Source organism: Jaculus jaculus, chromosome 7 (assembly GCF_020740685.1).
Source record: "Jaculus jaculus isolate mJacJac1 chromosome 7, mJacJac1.mat.Y.cur, whole genome shotgun sequence".
Classification (NCBI taxonomy): domain Eukaryota; kingdom Metazoa; phylum Chordata; class Mammalia; order Rodentia; family Dipodidae; genus Jaculus; species Jaculus jaculus.
The window spans coordinates 155,773,517-155,787,953 of NC_059108.1; the positions used below are offsets into that span (position 1 = coordinate 155,773,517).

General features: G+C 49.6%; 1 protein-coding gene across 20 annotated transcripts in view; it reads left to right on the plus strand.

Moving 5' to 3' along the window:
• Window positions 1–537: 537 nt before the first annotated feature.
• Klc1 (kinesin light chain 1) overlaps window positions 538–14,437 on the plus strand; it is a 65,785-nt gene continuing 51,885 nt past the window's right edge. For all 20 annotated transcript variants that reach the window (XM_045155329.1, XM_045155335.1, XM_045155331.1 and 17 more), the window contains exon 1: window positions 538–654. The gene's annotated coding sequence lies outside the window, so the exon portion shown is untranslated. The remainder of the gene's footprint in view (window positions 655–14,437) is intronic.

The window sequence follows — 14,437 nt, forward strand, 5'->3', positions numbered from 1 at the left end:
GCAAGCTGAGCCTTGCCACTGACTCAGCGTACCCAGCAGCTGGCTGCTGAGTCAGGCCTGCCGGTGGGGTGCGGTACGGCAGTGCGGAGCCCAGGAGCTCTCGGACCAGGCAGGCCTGCCCTTCGGCCCGGGCTGGAGGTCGAGACCTGCGTGGGTCCCGGGTGCAAGGTCGGGCGCGGCGGCCGCGGTGCAGGCCGCAGCCAAGAGAGGCAGGGTCTGCGTGCGCGCAGCGGCCGGGTCTGCGGGCTGGGGGTCTCAGTGGCCCCGGAGAGATAGGGGTCCGGGTGGGGCCCAGGCCCTGGGTGACGGAGGACCCCGCACGCCGTAGGTCCAGACCAGGGGCCGTTCCCTCCGCCCGCCGCCTGCGCCGCCCCGGCCGCGCGCACGCGCATCCCCAAGCCGGACCCAGCGCGCGGGCCCCGCCCAGCGCCCCCGCCTCAGTTTCCCCGGAGCCCCGCCCGGCGGCACGAGGCGGTGACGTCACGGCGCGCGGCATTGTGGGGCGGGCTCGGCGCCGGCGACGCCATTTTCGGCGGCGGAGCGGAGCGGGTGACGCGGGGCTGCGGGCGGCGTGGCCGAGGATGCTGCGGGGCGGCCGAGGAGGCGCCGCGCCCCAGTGACCGCGCGACGGAGCGCAGCGCGCGGGACCGGACGGTGAGTGCGGCCCGGACGCCCGCCCGCCGTGGCGCGTGCGGCTCGCGCCCCTGTCCCCCGTCCCGGTCCCCACCCCGCTCCAGGGCTCGCGCCTTCTCGTCCGCAGCCCTCCGGGCTAGGCCCCTGTCCCCCGCCCGCCCGCCCGCATCCCCCGGGCCGAGCTCCTCCCTGCCTCCTCCCCTGGACCACGCTCCATCCCTGGAGCTCGGATCCTTGCTCCGGCCCCACCCTCTCTCCTTCCCTCCTCCGCGTCTGGTCCCTGTCGCCTCCGTTCTGGCGTCCCTGTCCACCCCCTGCGCCCGTGTCCCTCCCTCCAGGTTCACGTCCCGTCCCGGCCTAGGGCCCCGCCCGGCCCTGCATCCTCAGCTCGGCCCTGGCGGGTGGGGACGGCCGTTCCCGCGACAGCTGCGGGCCCCGAGCCGTGCGGCGGGGCCGCCGCTGCTTCCCCCGGCGGGCGGCGGGGTCGGCGGGCCGCGGGACCAGCCGGCTTTGTCCAAGACCTCTCCTCCCTTCCGGCCCCCACCTCTCCCCGGCACCGCCCTGGCCAGCGCGCTGTCATGCTTGTCGTCCGAGGCCGGCGGCCCTTCGCTTTCATTGACTGCGTCCACCGATGGTGCAGCGGCGGCTCGGTCCTGGAGTGTTTTTGCGTGTCACATGTGGTGCCCCTTCCCCAACACAAATTAAAGCGTTAAAAAAGTAAAATTAATGTGTGGTGCAGTGGATGGCTTTATCATCGGTGTTTATAGGCTGCTCCCAGGTAGTTGTGTAAGAATTCTTGCTGCCTGCTTTTGTTTTATTATTTCAATACGTCAAGAATTTACACATTAAGTGATGATCAGGTGTACTTGCAAAAATAGTCTTTTAAAAAGTGTGAGGGCAGAAAAAAATTGAGATACACTATTTAAACTGCTATCTAGGGGGGTAGTTGCGGTTTTCATTCTTTGTGTTAGTTAACTTCTAAGGCTTTTAATACAGCATGACTAAGCCTTTGATCAGAATTAGCTTGGAATACATTGTAATAGGTCAGTGAAAAACCCATTAGGAAATTGGACTGACCTTCAGTCTCCTAATCATATTACAGTTGGGGATTTATTTCTTTCAGGGACTGGCCACAGCCTCAGTTACAGTAGAAGATTTGATTCGCTGTTTGTTATTAAGTATTTGTAAGAATACAGTGAAACTATTCAAAATTTCAGAGTTACAGAGTTATATTTGAGAGAGCAGGCACTTCAGGGCATCAAAGAACACAACATCACGGTGCAGTTGACCCTGCCCCTGGAATAGGGGAAGCTGGGGTGGGACCTGGTGGGGTGGGACCTGGTGGAATCCTCCCTTGTAGCACCAGCTTGTTCACCTGGATTGGCAGTGCCTTATAAAAGCATAATGATAGCTATATAACAAAAGTATAGTCGAGTGTGGTGGCACATACCTGTAGTGTCAGCACTCAGGAGCCGGAGTCAGGAGGATCATGAGTATAAGACCAAACTGGGCTACATAGCAAACATTTTTGCCTCCTAAAATAAAAAGGGGCTGGAGAGATGGCTTAGTGGTTAAGGCGAGACCCTACTTCGAAAAACCAAAAGAAAAAAAAAAAAGAAATGGACCTTGAGCTGGAGACATGGCCCAGCCATTAAAGGGGCTTGCTTGCAAAGCCTGCTGGCCCAAGTTTGGTTCCCTATGTAAAGCCAGAAGCACCATGAGGTGTCCATTCCTTTGCAGCAGCAAGAGGCCCTGGTGCATCCATTCTCTCTCTCCACCTTTTTTCAAGAGTAGAAGCTGGGTGTGGTGGCTCACACTTTTAATTCCAGCACTTGGGAGGCAGAGGTAGGCGGATTGCTGTGAGTTCGAGGCCACTCTGATACTATATAGTGATTCCAGGCCAGCCTGGCCTAGAGTGAAATCCTACCTCAAAAAAAAAAAAAAAAAAAAAGGCATTGAAATACAGCCTGGGCTATAGGAGAGACACCCTGTCAAGGAATAAACAAAACACAAACATGTGCAACTAAGAAAAACATGCTAAAGAGCTCTTGCATCCAAAAGAATAAGAGACTGCTGATTGTGAGCCAGCTGCTAATAACTTTGGATGGGGAAAACACATCCAAGTTATTTTTTAAAAAAATTATTTTTTATTTTAGAGGGAGGGAGGGAGAGTGAATTGGCACATCAGGGCCTCAGCCACTGAAATGGAACTCCAGACTCTTGCACCACCTAGTGGGCATTTGCAACCTTGTACTTGCCTCACCTTTGTGTGTCTGGCTTATGTGGCATCTGGAGAGTGGAACATGGGTCCTTAGGCTTTGCAGACAAGCTCCTTAACCACTAAACCATCCCTCCAGCCCCAAGCTATCTTGAATAATGAATCTTTCACTGTGGGAACAGTAAAACTGACCTTTATAAGAAACAGGAGGGCTGGAGAGAGGGCTCAGTGGTTAAAGGTGCTTGCTTGCAAAGCCAGATTTGATTCTCCAGTACCCACCTACAGCCAGATGCACAAGATGGTGCATACATCTGTAGTGCATTTCCAGTGGCTGGAAGCCCTGATGCGCCCATTCTCTCCATCCCTCCCTCCCTGCCTACCCTCTCCCTCTTCTCTGGACCTGTCAAATTAATAAAGGCTGGAAAGATGGTTCAGTGGTTAAGGCACCTGCCTGCAAAGCTTAAGAACCCTGATTCAGTTCCACAGTACCCATGTAAGCCAGAGGCATAGGGTAGCAGTTTGCAGTGACTAGAGGCCCTGTCACACCTCTCGTTGTTTCTCTCCTAATAAAAAAAAAAAAAAATCTTTTTTAAAAGATTGCCAGGATGGCGGTGCACGGCTTTAATTCCAGCACTCAGGAGGTAGAGGTAGGAGGATCACTGTGAATTCATGGCCATCCTGAGACTACATAGTGAGTTCCAGGTCAGCCTGGGCTAGACTGAGACCCTACCTCAAAAAACCAAGGGGAAAAAAAATAGTTCTTAAACTTGGGTGTGGTGAGCCACACCTTTAATCTCATTGCTCAGGAAGCTGAGGTAGGATTGCTGTGAGTTTGAGGCCAGCCTGGGGCTACACAGTGAGTTCCATTCAGGTTAGCCTGGGCTAGAGTGAGACCTGCCTTGAAAAAAACAAACAAAAATTACTTCTTAGAGCCGGGCCTGGTGGCACACGCCCTTTAATCCCAGCACTTGGGAGCCAAGGTAGGGGGATCACTGTGAGGCAGACATAGGTGGAGTTCAAGGCCGCCCTGAGACTACATAGTGAATTCCAGGTCAGCCTAGTGTGAGACCCTACCTCAGAAAACAAAGAAAGGAAGAGAGAAAGAAAGAACGAAAGAAGCAGTGTATGGTGGCACATGCCTTTAGTCCCAGCCCTTGGGGGCCAAGGTAGGAGGATCACTGTGAGTTTGAGGCCAGCCTGAGACTACATAGTGAGTTCCAAATCAGCCTTGGGCTAGCTTGAGACCCTATGTCCAAAAATAATAAGCCAGGCATGGTGGCACATACATTTAATCCCAGCACTTGGGAGGCAGAGTAGGAAGTTCAAGGCCAGCCTGGGCCTAGAGTGACCCTACCTCGAAAAAATTAAAGAAAGTAATTAATATCCTCAATGAGAGGATCTAGGAAGTTTATATCGAGTTTTAGGGCAGAGAATAAAAATGACTAGCCAAGGGCTGGGAAGATGGCTCAGTGGATAAGAGAGGCTTGCTGGAAGGTTTTAGGTTGCCTGAATTGGATTCCTCAAGACCTACATAAACAGCCAGGTATGAACACATGCCAGTAGCCCCAGTCCTGTTGGGAGCAGGGACCAGAGAATCAATGGGGCTTGCAAAAACTGCTAGTTGATGAGTTGATAGAGACTATAGGAAGTATAGATGAGTGAGAGGAAGAACATATTATCCCCTGCCTCTGCTCAGTTCTACACACATTGGCACATGCACAGTGCACGCTTACCCATACCACAAGTACTACACATGAGAAAAAATGGCCAGCCAGCTGTGGTGACATAAATCTTTAACCATAGCACTCAGAAGGCTGAGGCAGGAGGATTTCCAGTTTGAGGCCAGCCTGGGCTATACAATAAGACCCAGTCTCAAAACAGAAAGAAGCCAGGAGTGGTGGTGCATGCCCGGCCAAGGTAGGGGGATTGCTGTGAGTTTGAGGCCAGCCTGAGACTACATAGAGCAAGATTCTACCTCAAAAAACAAACAGAGGTGGGAGAGATGGCTTAGCCGTTAAGCGCTTTTCTGTGAAGCCTAAGGACCCCAGTTCGAGGCTCAATTCCCCAGGACCCACGTTAGCCAGATGCACAAGGGGGGACACATGTCTGGAGTTCATTTGCAGGAGTCCTGGCGGGCCCATTCTCTCTCTGCCTATTTCTCTCTGTCACTCTTAAATAAAAACAAAACAAATCTTAAAAATTAAAACAAAACAAAAACAGGGCTGAAGACACAGCTTAGTGGTGAAGGTGCTTGCCTGCGAAGCCTAACCTGACTTTAATTCCCCAGTACCCACGCAAGCCCATTCTGTTTATCTATTTGCCCCCCCTCAAAATGAATACATGAAATATTTAAAACAAAACAAAAAACAACCAAAAAGAGCAGACTGGTGGCTCATGCTTTTAATCTCAACACTTAGGTGGCAGAGGTGGGAGGATTGTTGTGACTTCCAAGGGCAGCCTGGGACTACAGAGTGAGTTTCTGGTTAGCCTTGGCTAGAATGAGACTCCCCCTTGAAAAAAACAAACAACAAAAAGAATAAAAATTGGGTGAGAGGGCTCAGTGGGTCAGAGTGCTTCCAAAGCAAGCATGTATTTCCATTCCTAGAACCCATGTAAAAAGCTGGGTGTGGCTATGTGTACTGGTAACCCTAGTCCTGTGGGGAGCAGAGACCATGTTATTGTTGGGAGTGTTGAAAACTAGCTCTGGGAGTGTTTCAAGGAAATATGCAGATGAGTGATGGAGGGGCGTTACCCAGTGTTCTCTGGCTCCTGTGTGTGCCCTCATCATGTGCAATATACCTCACATACCCTTCCCCAAAACACATGCAGAAAAAAAGTCAGCCAGGCATGGTGGCACATGCCTTTAATCCCAGCACTTGGGAGGCAGAGGTAGGAGGATTGCTGTGGGTTGGAGGTCTTGAACTGCCGAGTGAGTTCCAAGTCAGCACGGCTAGGTTGAGACGCTACCTTGGGGTGGGGGGTGATGTCAAGATGGTGTAGAAGTGTGGCCTTAAGGGACCTTGACTGTTTAAAGCCCTGTATGGTGAAGGTACTATGCTACTGGGGATTCAGAGGTAAAATCTGGCAGCCTGGCCAAAGCAGGTCCCACAGAGGAGTTTAGACCTAATCTGAAAAGTGCTGAAGAGGCCATTCCTCAGACACTTGAAGGAAAATGCAAATTGCTTAGTGTTGAATGGCTTTGATGCTGTTGTCCTGAGGAGAGGAAATAAGGCCTGAAAGTGGGGTGTAGAGGGGTGTCCCAGTGAGATGGAGTGAGAGAAGATGGCTTGGGAAGGCTCTGAAGTTCCTGGGAGCTTGTTCCTGTTTTAAGGGTTGAGAGCCGATCAGAGGAGCTAGGTGGCATTTGGGGAGGGCAGGGCCAGTGGTGTGGGTGGTACTGTGAGCTGGATGAGCTAGGCTGGGAAGCATCCTCCCAAATTGAGGCCCGGGAGGCTTGGAATGAGGGCAACGACAGGAATTGCATAGGAGCAGCTGGATCAGGAGGATCTGCTCGGGGTAGGAGAGGGACAGCAGTTGGAGGGTGAGTTTTGAGAGGACTGTAGAATTGTGCTAGATCTTGTAAAAACTCTGTGTGTGGTGATTTGATTCAGGTGTCCCCCATAAACTTAGGTGTTCTGAATGCTAGCTTCCCAGCTGATGGAGATTTGGGAATTAATCCCTCCTGGAGGTGGGCTTATGGGTATTACAGCCAGTTTCCCCTTGCCAGTGTTTGGCACACTCTCTTGTTGCTGTTGTTCACTTTATGTTGGCCAGGGGGTGATATGCACCCTCTGCTCATGCCATCGTTTTCCCTGCCATCGTGAAGCTTCCCCTTGAGCCTGTAAGCCAAAATAAACCTCTTTTTCCCACAAGCAGCTCTTGGTTGGGTGATTTCTACCGGCAGTGTAAACCTGACTGCAACACTTTGTCACTCTGCCACCAAAGTTTTCACTAGGATCCTGTCCTACCCTATCTCCTTTGGCTGCTCTGGACCCATTCAAGCAAACCTAGGTACCTGCTGGGCTTTGAGCCACAGGTCTGCAGTCCTGTTCTGTTTTTCTTGATACTACTTTACTACAAGTGCTGTATTAATATTTTGTTTATTATCTGCTCATGCATTCCTCATCCACAAAGGCAGTATTCCGTCCACTGTGTGTGTTCAGGATCTCTGCCTAGTACATGACAGGCACTTGGTAAATACTGGTTGATGAAATACACCTGGAATGTGGCTTTCTTGTCTTTTGGTAACTCGCCGAATAGTGACAGCATAAAAACATGGAAAATTGGGCTGGAGAAATGGCTTAGAGGTTAAGGCGCTTCCCTGTGAAGCCTAAGGACCTACATAAGCCAGATGCACAGGGTGGCGCATGGGTCTGAAGTTCGTTTACAGTGGCTAGAGGCCCTGGTGCAGCCATTTTCACTTTCTGTCTCCCACTCCTGTCTCTGTCTCTAATAAATCAATAAATAAAAAGAAATAAATCCTTAAAAAAAAAACAGGAAAAATAGGAGGGGGAGATAATGTTTTCTGTGTGTGTTTGTGAGGTGGTAAGAGGACAGTCATTTTCCACTTTGTTTGAGGATTTGTGTCTCTGTCTTCTGCTGCGCTCACCAGGCTAGCTGGTGTTGGAGCTTCTGGGAGCTTCTCATACCATTCTTATCACGGTAGGCACACAGGGTTACAGGTGTTTGCATTATAGCAGCTACCTTTACCTGGGTTTGGGGGTCTGAATTCAGGTGTTCACCTTTGCAGGGCAAGCACTTTATCCATTGAGCCATCCTTCCCCTTCTCCCCTGATGCTTATTCCCCCCCCCCCCCCATTTTCCGAGGTAGTGTCTCAGTCTAGCTCAGGCTGACATGGAATTCACTATGTAGTCTCAGGATGGCCTGAATTGGTGATCCTCCTACCTCTGCCTCCCAAGTTCTAGGATTAAAGGCGTGTGCCACCATGCCTGGCGTTTGCTTTTGTTCATGATAAATCAAAGGTACTTAGTGGAGACCCAGTGGGCAGCTGGAATGTAGGTCCAGAGTCAAGACAAAGAGTGAGTCTGAAAGTGAAGATATGAGAGACCTTATTATGTTGAGGGCCATCAGCATCCTGCTACAACCACCTGATATAGACAGTGGAGTTCTGTGTGGGAAGAATGATTTGGAACTCTAGAGAAAGGAGCTAATTGTCGAGTTGGCTGAGATGTCAGAACAGTTAGGCAGAAAGTCTATTGGATTTAGGTCAAGGTTCAGTTGACTGTTTTCTTGCTCTTAGAGCATTCTTATGTCAAGTTCATGTAGCTTCCTGTTAGTACATATGGATTAGGAACAAATAGTGAAGCTGGGAATGGTGGTGCATGCCTTTAATCCCAGCACTTGGGAGGCAGAGGTAGGAGGATCACTGTGAGTTCGAGGCCACCCTGAGACTACATAGTGAATTCCAGGCCAGCCTGGGCTAAAGAACGATAGCAAAACCCTCCCCTCAAGGAAAAAAAAAAGGAGGTGTTGTAGCCAAGTATGCAGTACATTTCTGTAACTGCAGCTCCCAGGAAGTGGAAGGACCATGTACGTGAGACAAGGGCAGCCTGGGCAGCACGGAAGGACTGTCTCAGGAGGAGGAGGGCTGGGTATGTGGCTCACTGGGAGAATACTTGCCTGGCATGCACAAGGACCTGCGTTTGTCCCTAGTATTGTAAGAAACACAAACAAGTAACAAGTTGTGGTTTTGTTTTAGGTTGTTTTTTTTTTTTCGAGGTAGGGTCTCACTCTAGCTCAGGCTGACCAGGAATTCACTGTGTAGTCTCAGGGTAGCCTTGAACTCACAGCGATCCTCCTACCTCTGCCTCCCGAGTGTGGGGATTAAAGGCATGTGCCACCACACATAAATAAACTTTATTATATTTGTTAGAGAGAGAGAAAAAGAGGCAGATAGAGGGAGAGAGAATGGACGTACCGGGGCCTTCAGCCGCTGCAAATGAACTCCAGACGCATGCGCCACCATGTGCATCTGGCTTATGTGGGTACTAGAGAATCAAGAACCTGGGTCCTTAGGCTTCTCAGGCAAGCCTCTTAACCACTAAGCCATCTCACCAGCCCAATTTCCTTACTTCTAAAATACTCCCATTACCTAAATTTAAATCATGGTTTATCTTCTTTCTTCTGACAGTAGGAGTTGTGGCCATCCTGACTTTTTAAGACTGTGGCACATTAGGGAGGGTAGGCTGTGTTTTTTTTTTTACCCCAAGATAGCTCAAACTGACCTGGAATTTACTATGTAGTCTCAGTGTGGACTTGAACTCACGGTGATCCTCCTGCCTCTGCCTCCCGAGTGCTGGGATTAAAGGCGTGTGCTACCATGCCTGTCTCTGTTACTTTTTTTTTTTTTTTTTGGTTTTTCGAGGTGGGGGGTTCTCACTTTAGCTCAGGTGTTACTATTTTTTTTTGAGGCACGGTCTTGCTTTAGCCCAGACTGACATGGAATTCACTATGTAGTCTCAGGCTGGCCTCTCAACTCACAGCAGTTCTTCTACCTCTGCCTCTTGAGTGCTGCTGGGATTAAAGGCATGCATAGAGACCCACTTTTATTTGATGGACTTTTTTCTTGTTTTTGTGAGGTAGGGGTCTCACTTTGGCCCAGTCCTTGAACTCCCTTGGATCCTCCTACCTCTGCCTCCCGAGTGCTGGGATTAAATGCATGCACTACCCTGGCTGGCTCAGGCCCACATTTTTTTTACGAGAGAGAGAGAATTGGTGTGCTAGGGCCTCAGCCCCTAAAATCAAACTCCAGTTGCCTGTGCCACTTCGTGGGCACGTGTGACCTTGTGCTTGCCTCACCTTTGTGTGTCAGACCCACTTTTAAAGGGAAAGCAAGTGCCTTTAACCACTGAACCATCTTCCCAGCCCCTTATTGTTCAATTTATATCAGTTTTCCTGGGTGGTCTGCTCAAGTCTCAGATGGTACAGTCTCTAGTTCCTTGGCTCTCTGGAGCTCAGGGTGCTCATGAGTATTCTGGTGGTGACAATTCCATTCTGTTGGAGGAAGGACAGTGTGCTCCTTTTCTGTCTAGGTGTCTTCAGGGGTCTGTGCTCCTAGATCTAATTCCATCCTGTTCCCTGGCTCCTCCCATCTTCAGAGCCAAGAGTGGAGACTTCACTGAACTTGCATCTCAAAACTGACTTCCTGTTTCTGACCACCAGACTCACTTTCTGTTTTGTTTGTTTTCTTTTTCAAGGTAGGGTCTCACTCTGGTCCAGGCTGGCCTGGAATTAACTGTGTAGTCTCAGGGTGGCCTCGAACTCACGGTGATCCTCCTACCTCTGCCTCCCGAGTGCTGGGATTAAAGGCGTATGCCACCACGCCGGCTATTTTTTTGTTTGTATTTTTGTTTTTGTTTTTGTTTGTTTTTTGTTTTGCCTGTTTTGTTTTTGGGTTTTTGAGGTAAGATCTCTCTGTAACCCAGGGAGACCTGGAATTCACTCTGTAGTCTCAGGGTGGCCATGAACTCACAACAATCTAAAATCGTGCGCCACCACGCCTGGTGATATTTTATTTTTATATTTTATAAAAAAATTAAAATAAAGGAGAGCTGGGTGTGGTGGCATGTGCCACTATGCCTGGCTTATAATACCATTTTAAAAAAATTACTTGCAAGCAGAGAGAGAAGAGTGACAGACACAAAGAGAATGGGCACACCAGGACCTGTAGTCACTGCAAACAAACTCCAGATGCATGTGCCCTTTGTACATCTGGCTTTCTTGGGTACTGGGGAATTGAACCTGGGTCCTTTGGCTTCACAGGCAAATGCCTTAATGGCTAAGCCATCTCTCCAATCCATAGTACCATTTTTTATTTTTAGCCTTTTTATTTTAGTGTCTTTCAACTCCACGTTTTGTTGTTATCTTTCACAACCTTAGCATTTAGTTGCCCTGTGTGGTCCGTGCACACCAGACATGTTTATTCGTCTGGCTTGTGGTAAGCTCAACCTGCTCTGGCCTTTTAAAAAATATATTTTATTTATTTATTTATTTGAGAGAGAGAAAGAGGCAGAGAGAGAGAATGGGTGTGCGAGGGCCTTCAGCCACTGCAAAGGAACTCCACGTGCATGTGTCATCTTGTGCATTTGGCTTACGTGGGACCTGAAGAATCAGACCTGGGTGCTTAAGCTTCATAGGAAAGCACCTTAACTGCTGAGCTGTCTTTCCAGCCTGTTTTTTTTTTTTCTTTTCTTTTTGAGGCAGGGTATCACTCTAGCCCAGGCTCACCTATAACTCACTATGTAGCTCAGGCTGTCTTTGAACTCATAGTCATCCTATTTCAGCCTCTGGAATGCTGAGATTATAGATGTGAGCTATTGGGTTCAGCAGATACTAAGATTTTAAGCATGCTTTTCAGCCAGTTTGAACAATTACTATCAAGAAACAGGCCGGGTGTGGTGGCACACACCTTTAATCCCAGCACTGTAAGGCAGAAGTAGGAAGATTGCCATGAGTTTGAGGCCAGCCTGAGACTGCATAGTGAATTCCAGGTCAGCCTGGGCCCAGAGCGAAACCCTGCCTCGAAAAAAACAAAACAAAACAAAAAAAGAGCCCAGAAAATCAAGCCCCTTCTCTGTCATCGACCATGCTCCCTCCAGTCAGCCCTGATTTAGTTTCTCTCTACGTAGATTTATTTTTCTTACTTTAGTTATTTATATGAAAGATTACATGACATAGATGTATGTCTGGCCACTGAAAATCTTTAAGGTTTTTTTGGGGAGTGGTGGTGGTGGAATTGGGTCAAAAAAAAAAATCACTGTAGGAATAGAAATGTAGCTTCAAGGTAGAGAACTTGCTTAGCATGTCTGAAGTCCTGGATTCAATCTTAGCTGTCAAAAACAAACAAACCCACCCCTGTATGGGTGTGCTCCACTGCTCCCTCCAGGGCTCAGAATTCACCTCCACAGCCTCCCTATAATTGATTTGACAGAGAAAGAGGGGGAGAGAGAGAGAGAGCAAGATAGATAATGGGCATGCCAGGGCCTCCAGCCACTGCAGTCGAACTCCAGAGGTGTGTGTTCCCTTGTGTATCTGGCTAACCTGGGTCCTTTAGCTTTGCAGGCAAATGTCTGAACCACTAAGCCATCCCTCCAGCCCCCCAACGTAATCTTTTTATCATGTCTTGTGACCCTTGTGGTTTGAGTCAGGTGTTCCTCATAAACTTAGGTGTTCTGAATGCTATGTACCCAGCTGATAGAGATTTGGGAATTAAACCCTCCTGGAGGCAGTGTATTATTGGGGGCAGGTTTATGGGTGTTATAGCCAGCTTCCTTTTGTCAGTGTTTGGCACACTCTCCTGTTGCTATTGCCTACCCGATGTTGGCCAGGAGGTGATGTCCACACTCTGCTCATTCCATCATTTTCCCCTACCATCATGGAGTTTCTATTCGAGTCTGTAACTCATAATAAACCCTTTTCCCCACAAGCTGGTCTTGGTCAGGTGTTTTCTGCCAGAAGTGCAAACCTGACTGCAACAACCCTTAAGAAGGAATCCATGCTGACCAAAAATATACAAAAATCTGTGAAGTGAAACGTATTCAGTACAGTAACAGCTATTCTGAATATGCTTCCATTCTGAACATGTCCAACTACTGAAAACAACAGTGTCCCCTCTGCTTGCCTTTTGGGGCTGTGCTGCAGAGGCTTTTAGAAGCAGAGTGGGGCAGACAGCCTCCAGATGCTTTGATCCTCCAGCTCTACAAAATCTCACCTCACCTGTTTCATGGCGTGCTCATAATAACTCTTAAGCATTTTTTCAGAAATGCAAATGGGGGTGGGGTTCCTCAGTATTTGCTGTACCTCACTTCCCCAAACTAGTTGTCTGGTGCCATCCTCAGCTCTTAGAGGGCTCTTAACCAACCCAGCCAACTACTAGGGTCACTGACTGTACCATGTACCACCTCTTCTCAGAAGTAAAATCTGGTCAAGGTGGTGCACACCTTTAATCCCAGAACTTCGGGAGGTCGAGGTAGGATCGCTTTGAGTTTGAGGTCGGCCTGAGACTACATAGTGAATTCCAGGTCAGTCTGAGCTGGAAAACAATAAGATTTCAAGTATCTCTGGATCCATTCTCTTTATGGTTAAGCTCCCTCTCTGTGCCAGCCCCACCCTCTCCAAACCCATAGAAACATCTCAAGCTGGAAGTCTCCTGGGGAGGTGGCAGAGGGGTACTCAGTGGGTTATGTCCCCAGCCTGGGTTGTGCCGACAGGCAGGTCATTCTGGAGAAGGGTAGGCTGAGACTTTACCTGCAGAAGATGTAGTTTTGGCTGGGATGTGTTAGAGGAGGAATGCCTGATGCCAGCTTTTCTCTGGTACCTGCTACAGCCTGGCATCCCAGGATAGGCACCTGGCTTGAGGCCTGAGACAGTGATACACTTCAGTTGGTGGCCATTGCGTCTGTTGATGTGCTTATTGCAAGACGCCATCTTGTGCTTCTGTGTCTGGGCTGGGCTCCAGCTCTTCCTCCATATGTGTGGGCAACCCCTCCTCGTTGCTGTGCTTCTCCTGGGGTGTGCCTGCCTCAGAAGTTGTGTCCTCTTATGGGTTCCTACCTACCTACTGCCACCACTATCACTGCCGTCATTCTTCTTTTTGCTATCTGTGTCAACCCTTTTCTCTTCAGCAATCTGTTCCAAGTGACCCAACAATGCATTGGTGTTGAAGTTGACCTGTGTCAGTTGTCTTGATAGTCTGCAGCTTTTGAACTTGGTCTTGGCTGAGCCAGCAGTAATGGGTAAAGAGCTTGGAAGGTAGTTTTCACACAATGGATCAAAGAGACACTGACCTGGAGTCATTTCACAGGGAATGTTGTGGGCATTGGCACGGTGACAGGTAACCAGGGTAGTCAAAGAGCCTTGTGTAGCAGGTGCTGCTCTCCTCAGCCTGCAGGCGTGCCAGGCTTAGGCTTTCCAGTCATGTTGATGTCCCGGGTCTACTTGGCCAGCAGCTGCCCATTCTTTGCTAGCACTGCTGCCCTTGCATGCTTGTTGGCATACTAGACAAAGGCAGAGCCCTGTGCACAGTGCAGCTGGCCACATGCCGGGCTTGGAGAAGACGGTCTCCACATCTGCATTCTTCACCAGAGCTGCCTGTGGGCTCCCAGCGCAGACCCAGGCCTTGATGGATTTCACGTTCTGCTTGTTGCTTGCAATGCTTGTCTTCAGTGATGTGGGGTCGACCAGTAGGCTGAGCCTAGCCAGCTATTTCAGCTGTCTAGCAGCAACTATCTTTGGGAACAGGGCTTACCTGTGCCTGGAGGAGCTGGTGACACTGAAGGAGATGCTGTGACCCCATGCGAGCAGGCAGGGTGGAAGAGTAGAGGAAGTCAGGAGGAAGGAGGTCTATATGAGGAACATGAGCACACCCCTAGCTTTCCTTGACTCTGTGCCTCTTCTGATTGGGTGTGCCCCACCCCATTGACCCTCCAGTGATTCTTTTTTTTAAATTTTTTTTTATTTATTTGAGAGCGAGAGGCCGAGAGAGAGGGAGATAATGGGTGCATCAGGGCCTCCAGCCACTGCAAATGAACTCCAGATGTGTGCGCCCCCTTGTGCATTTGGCTAAC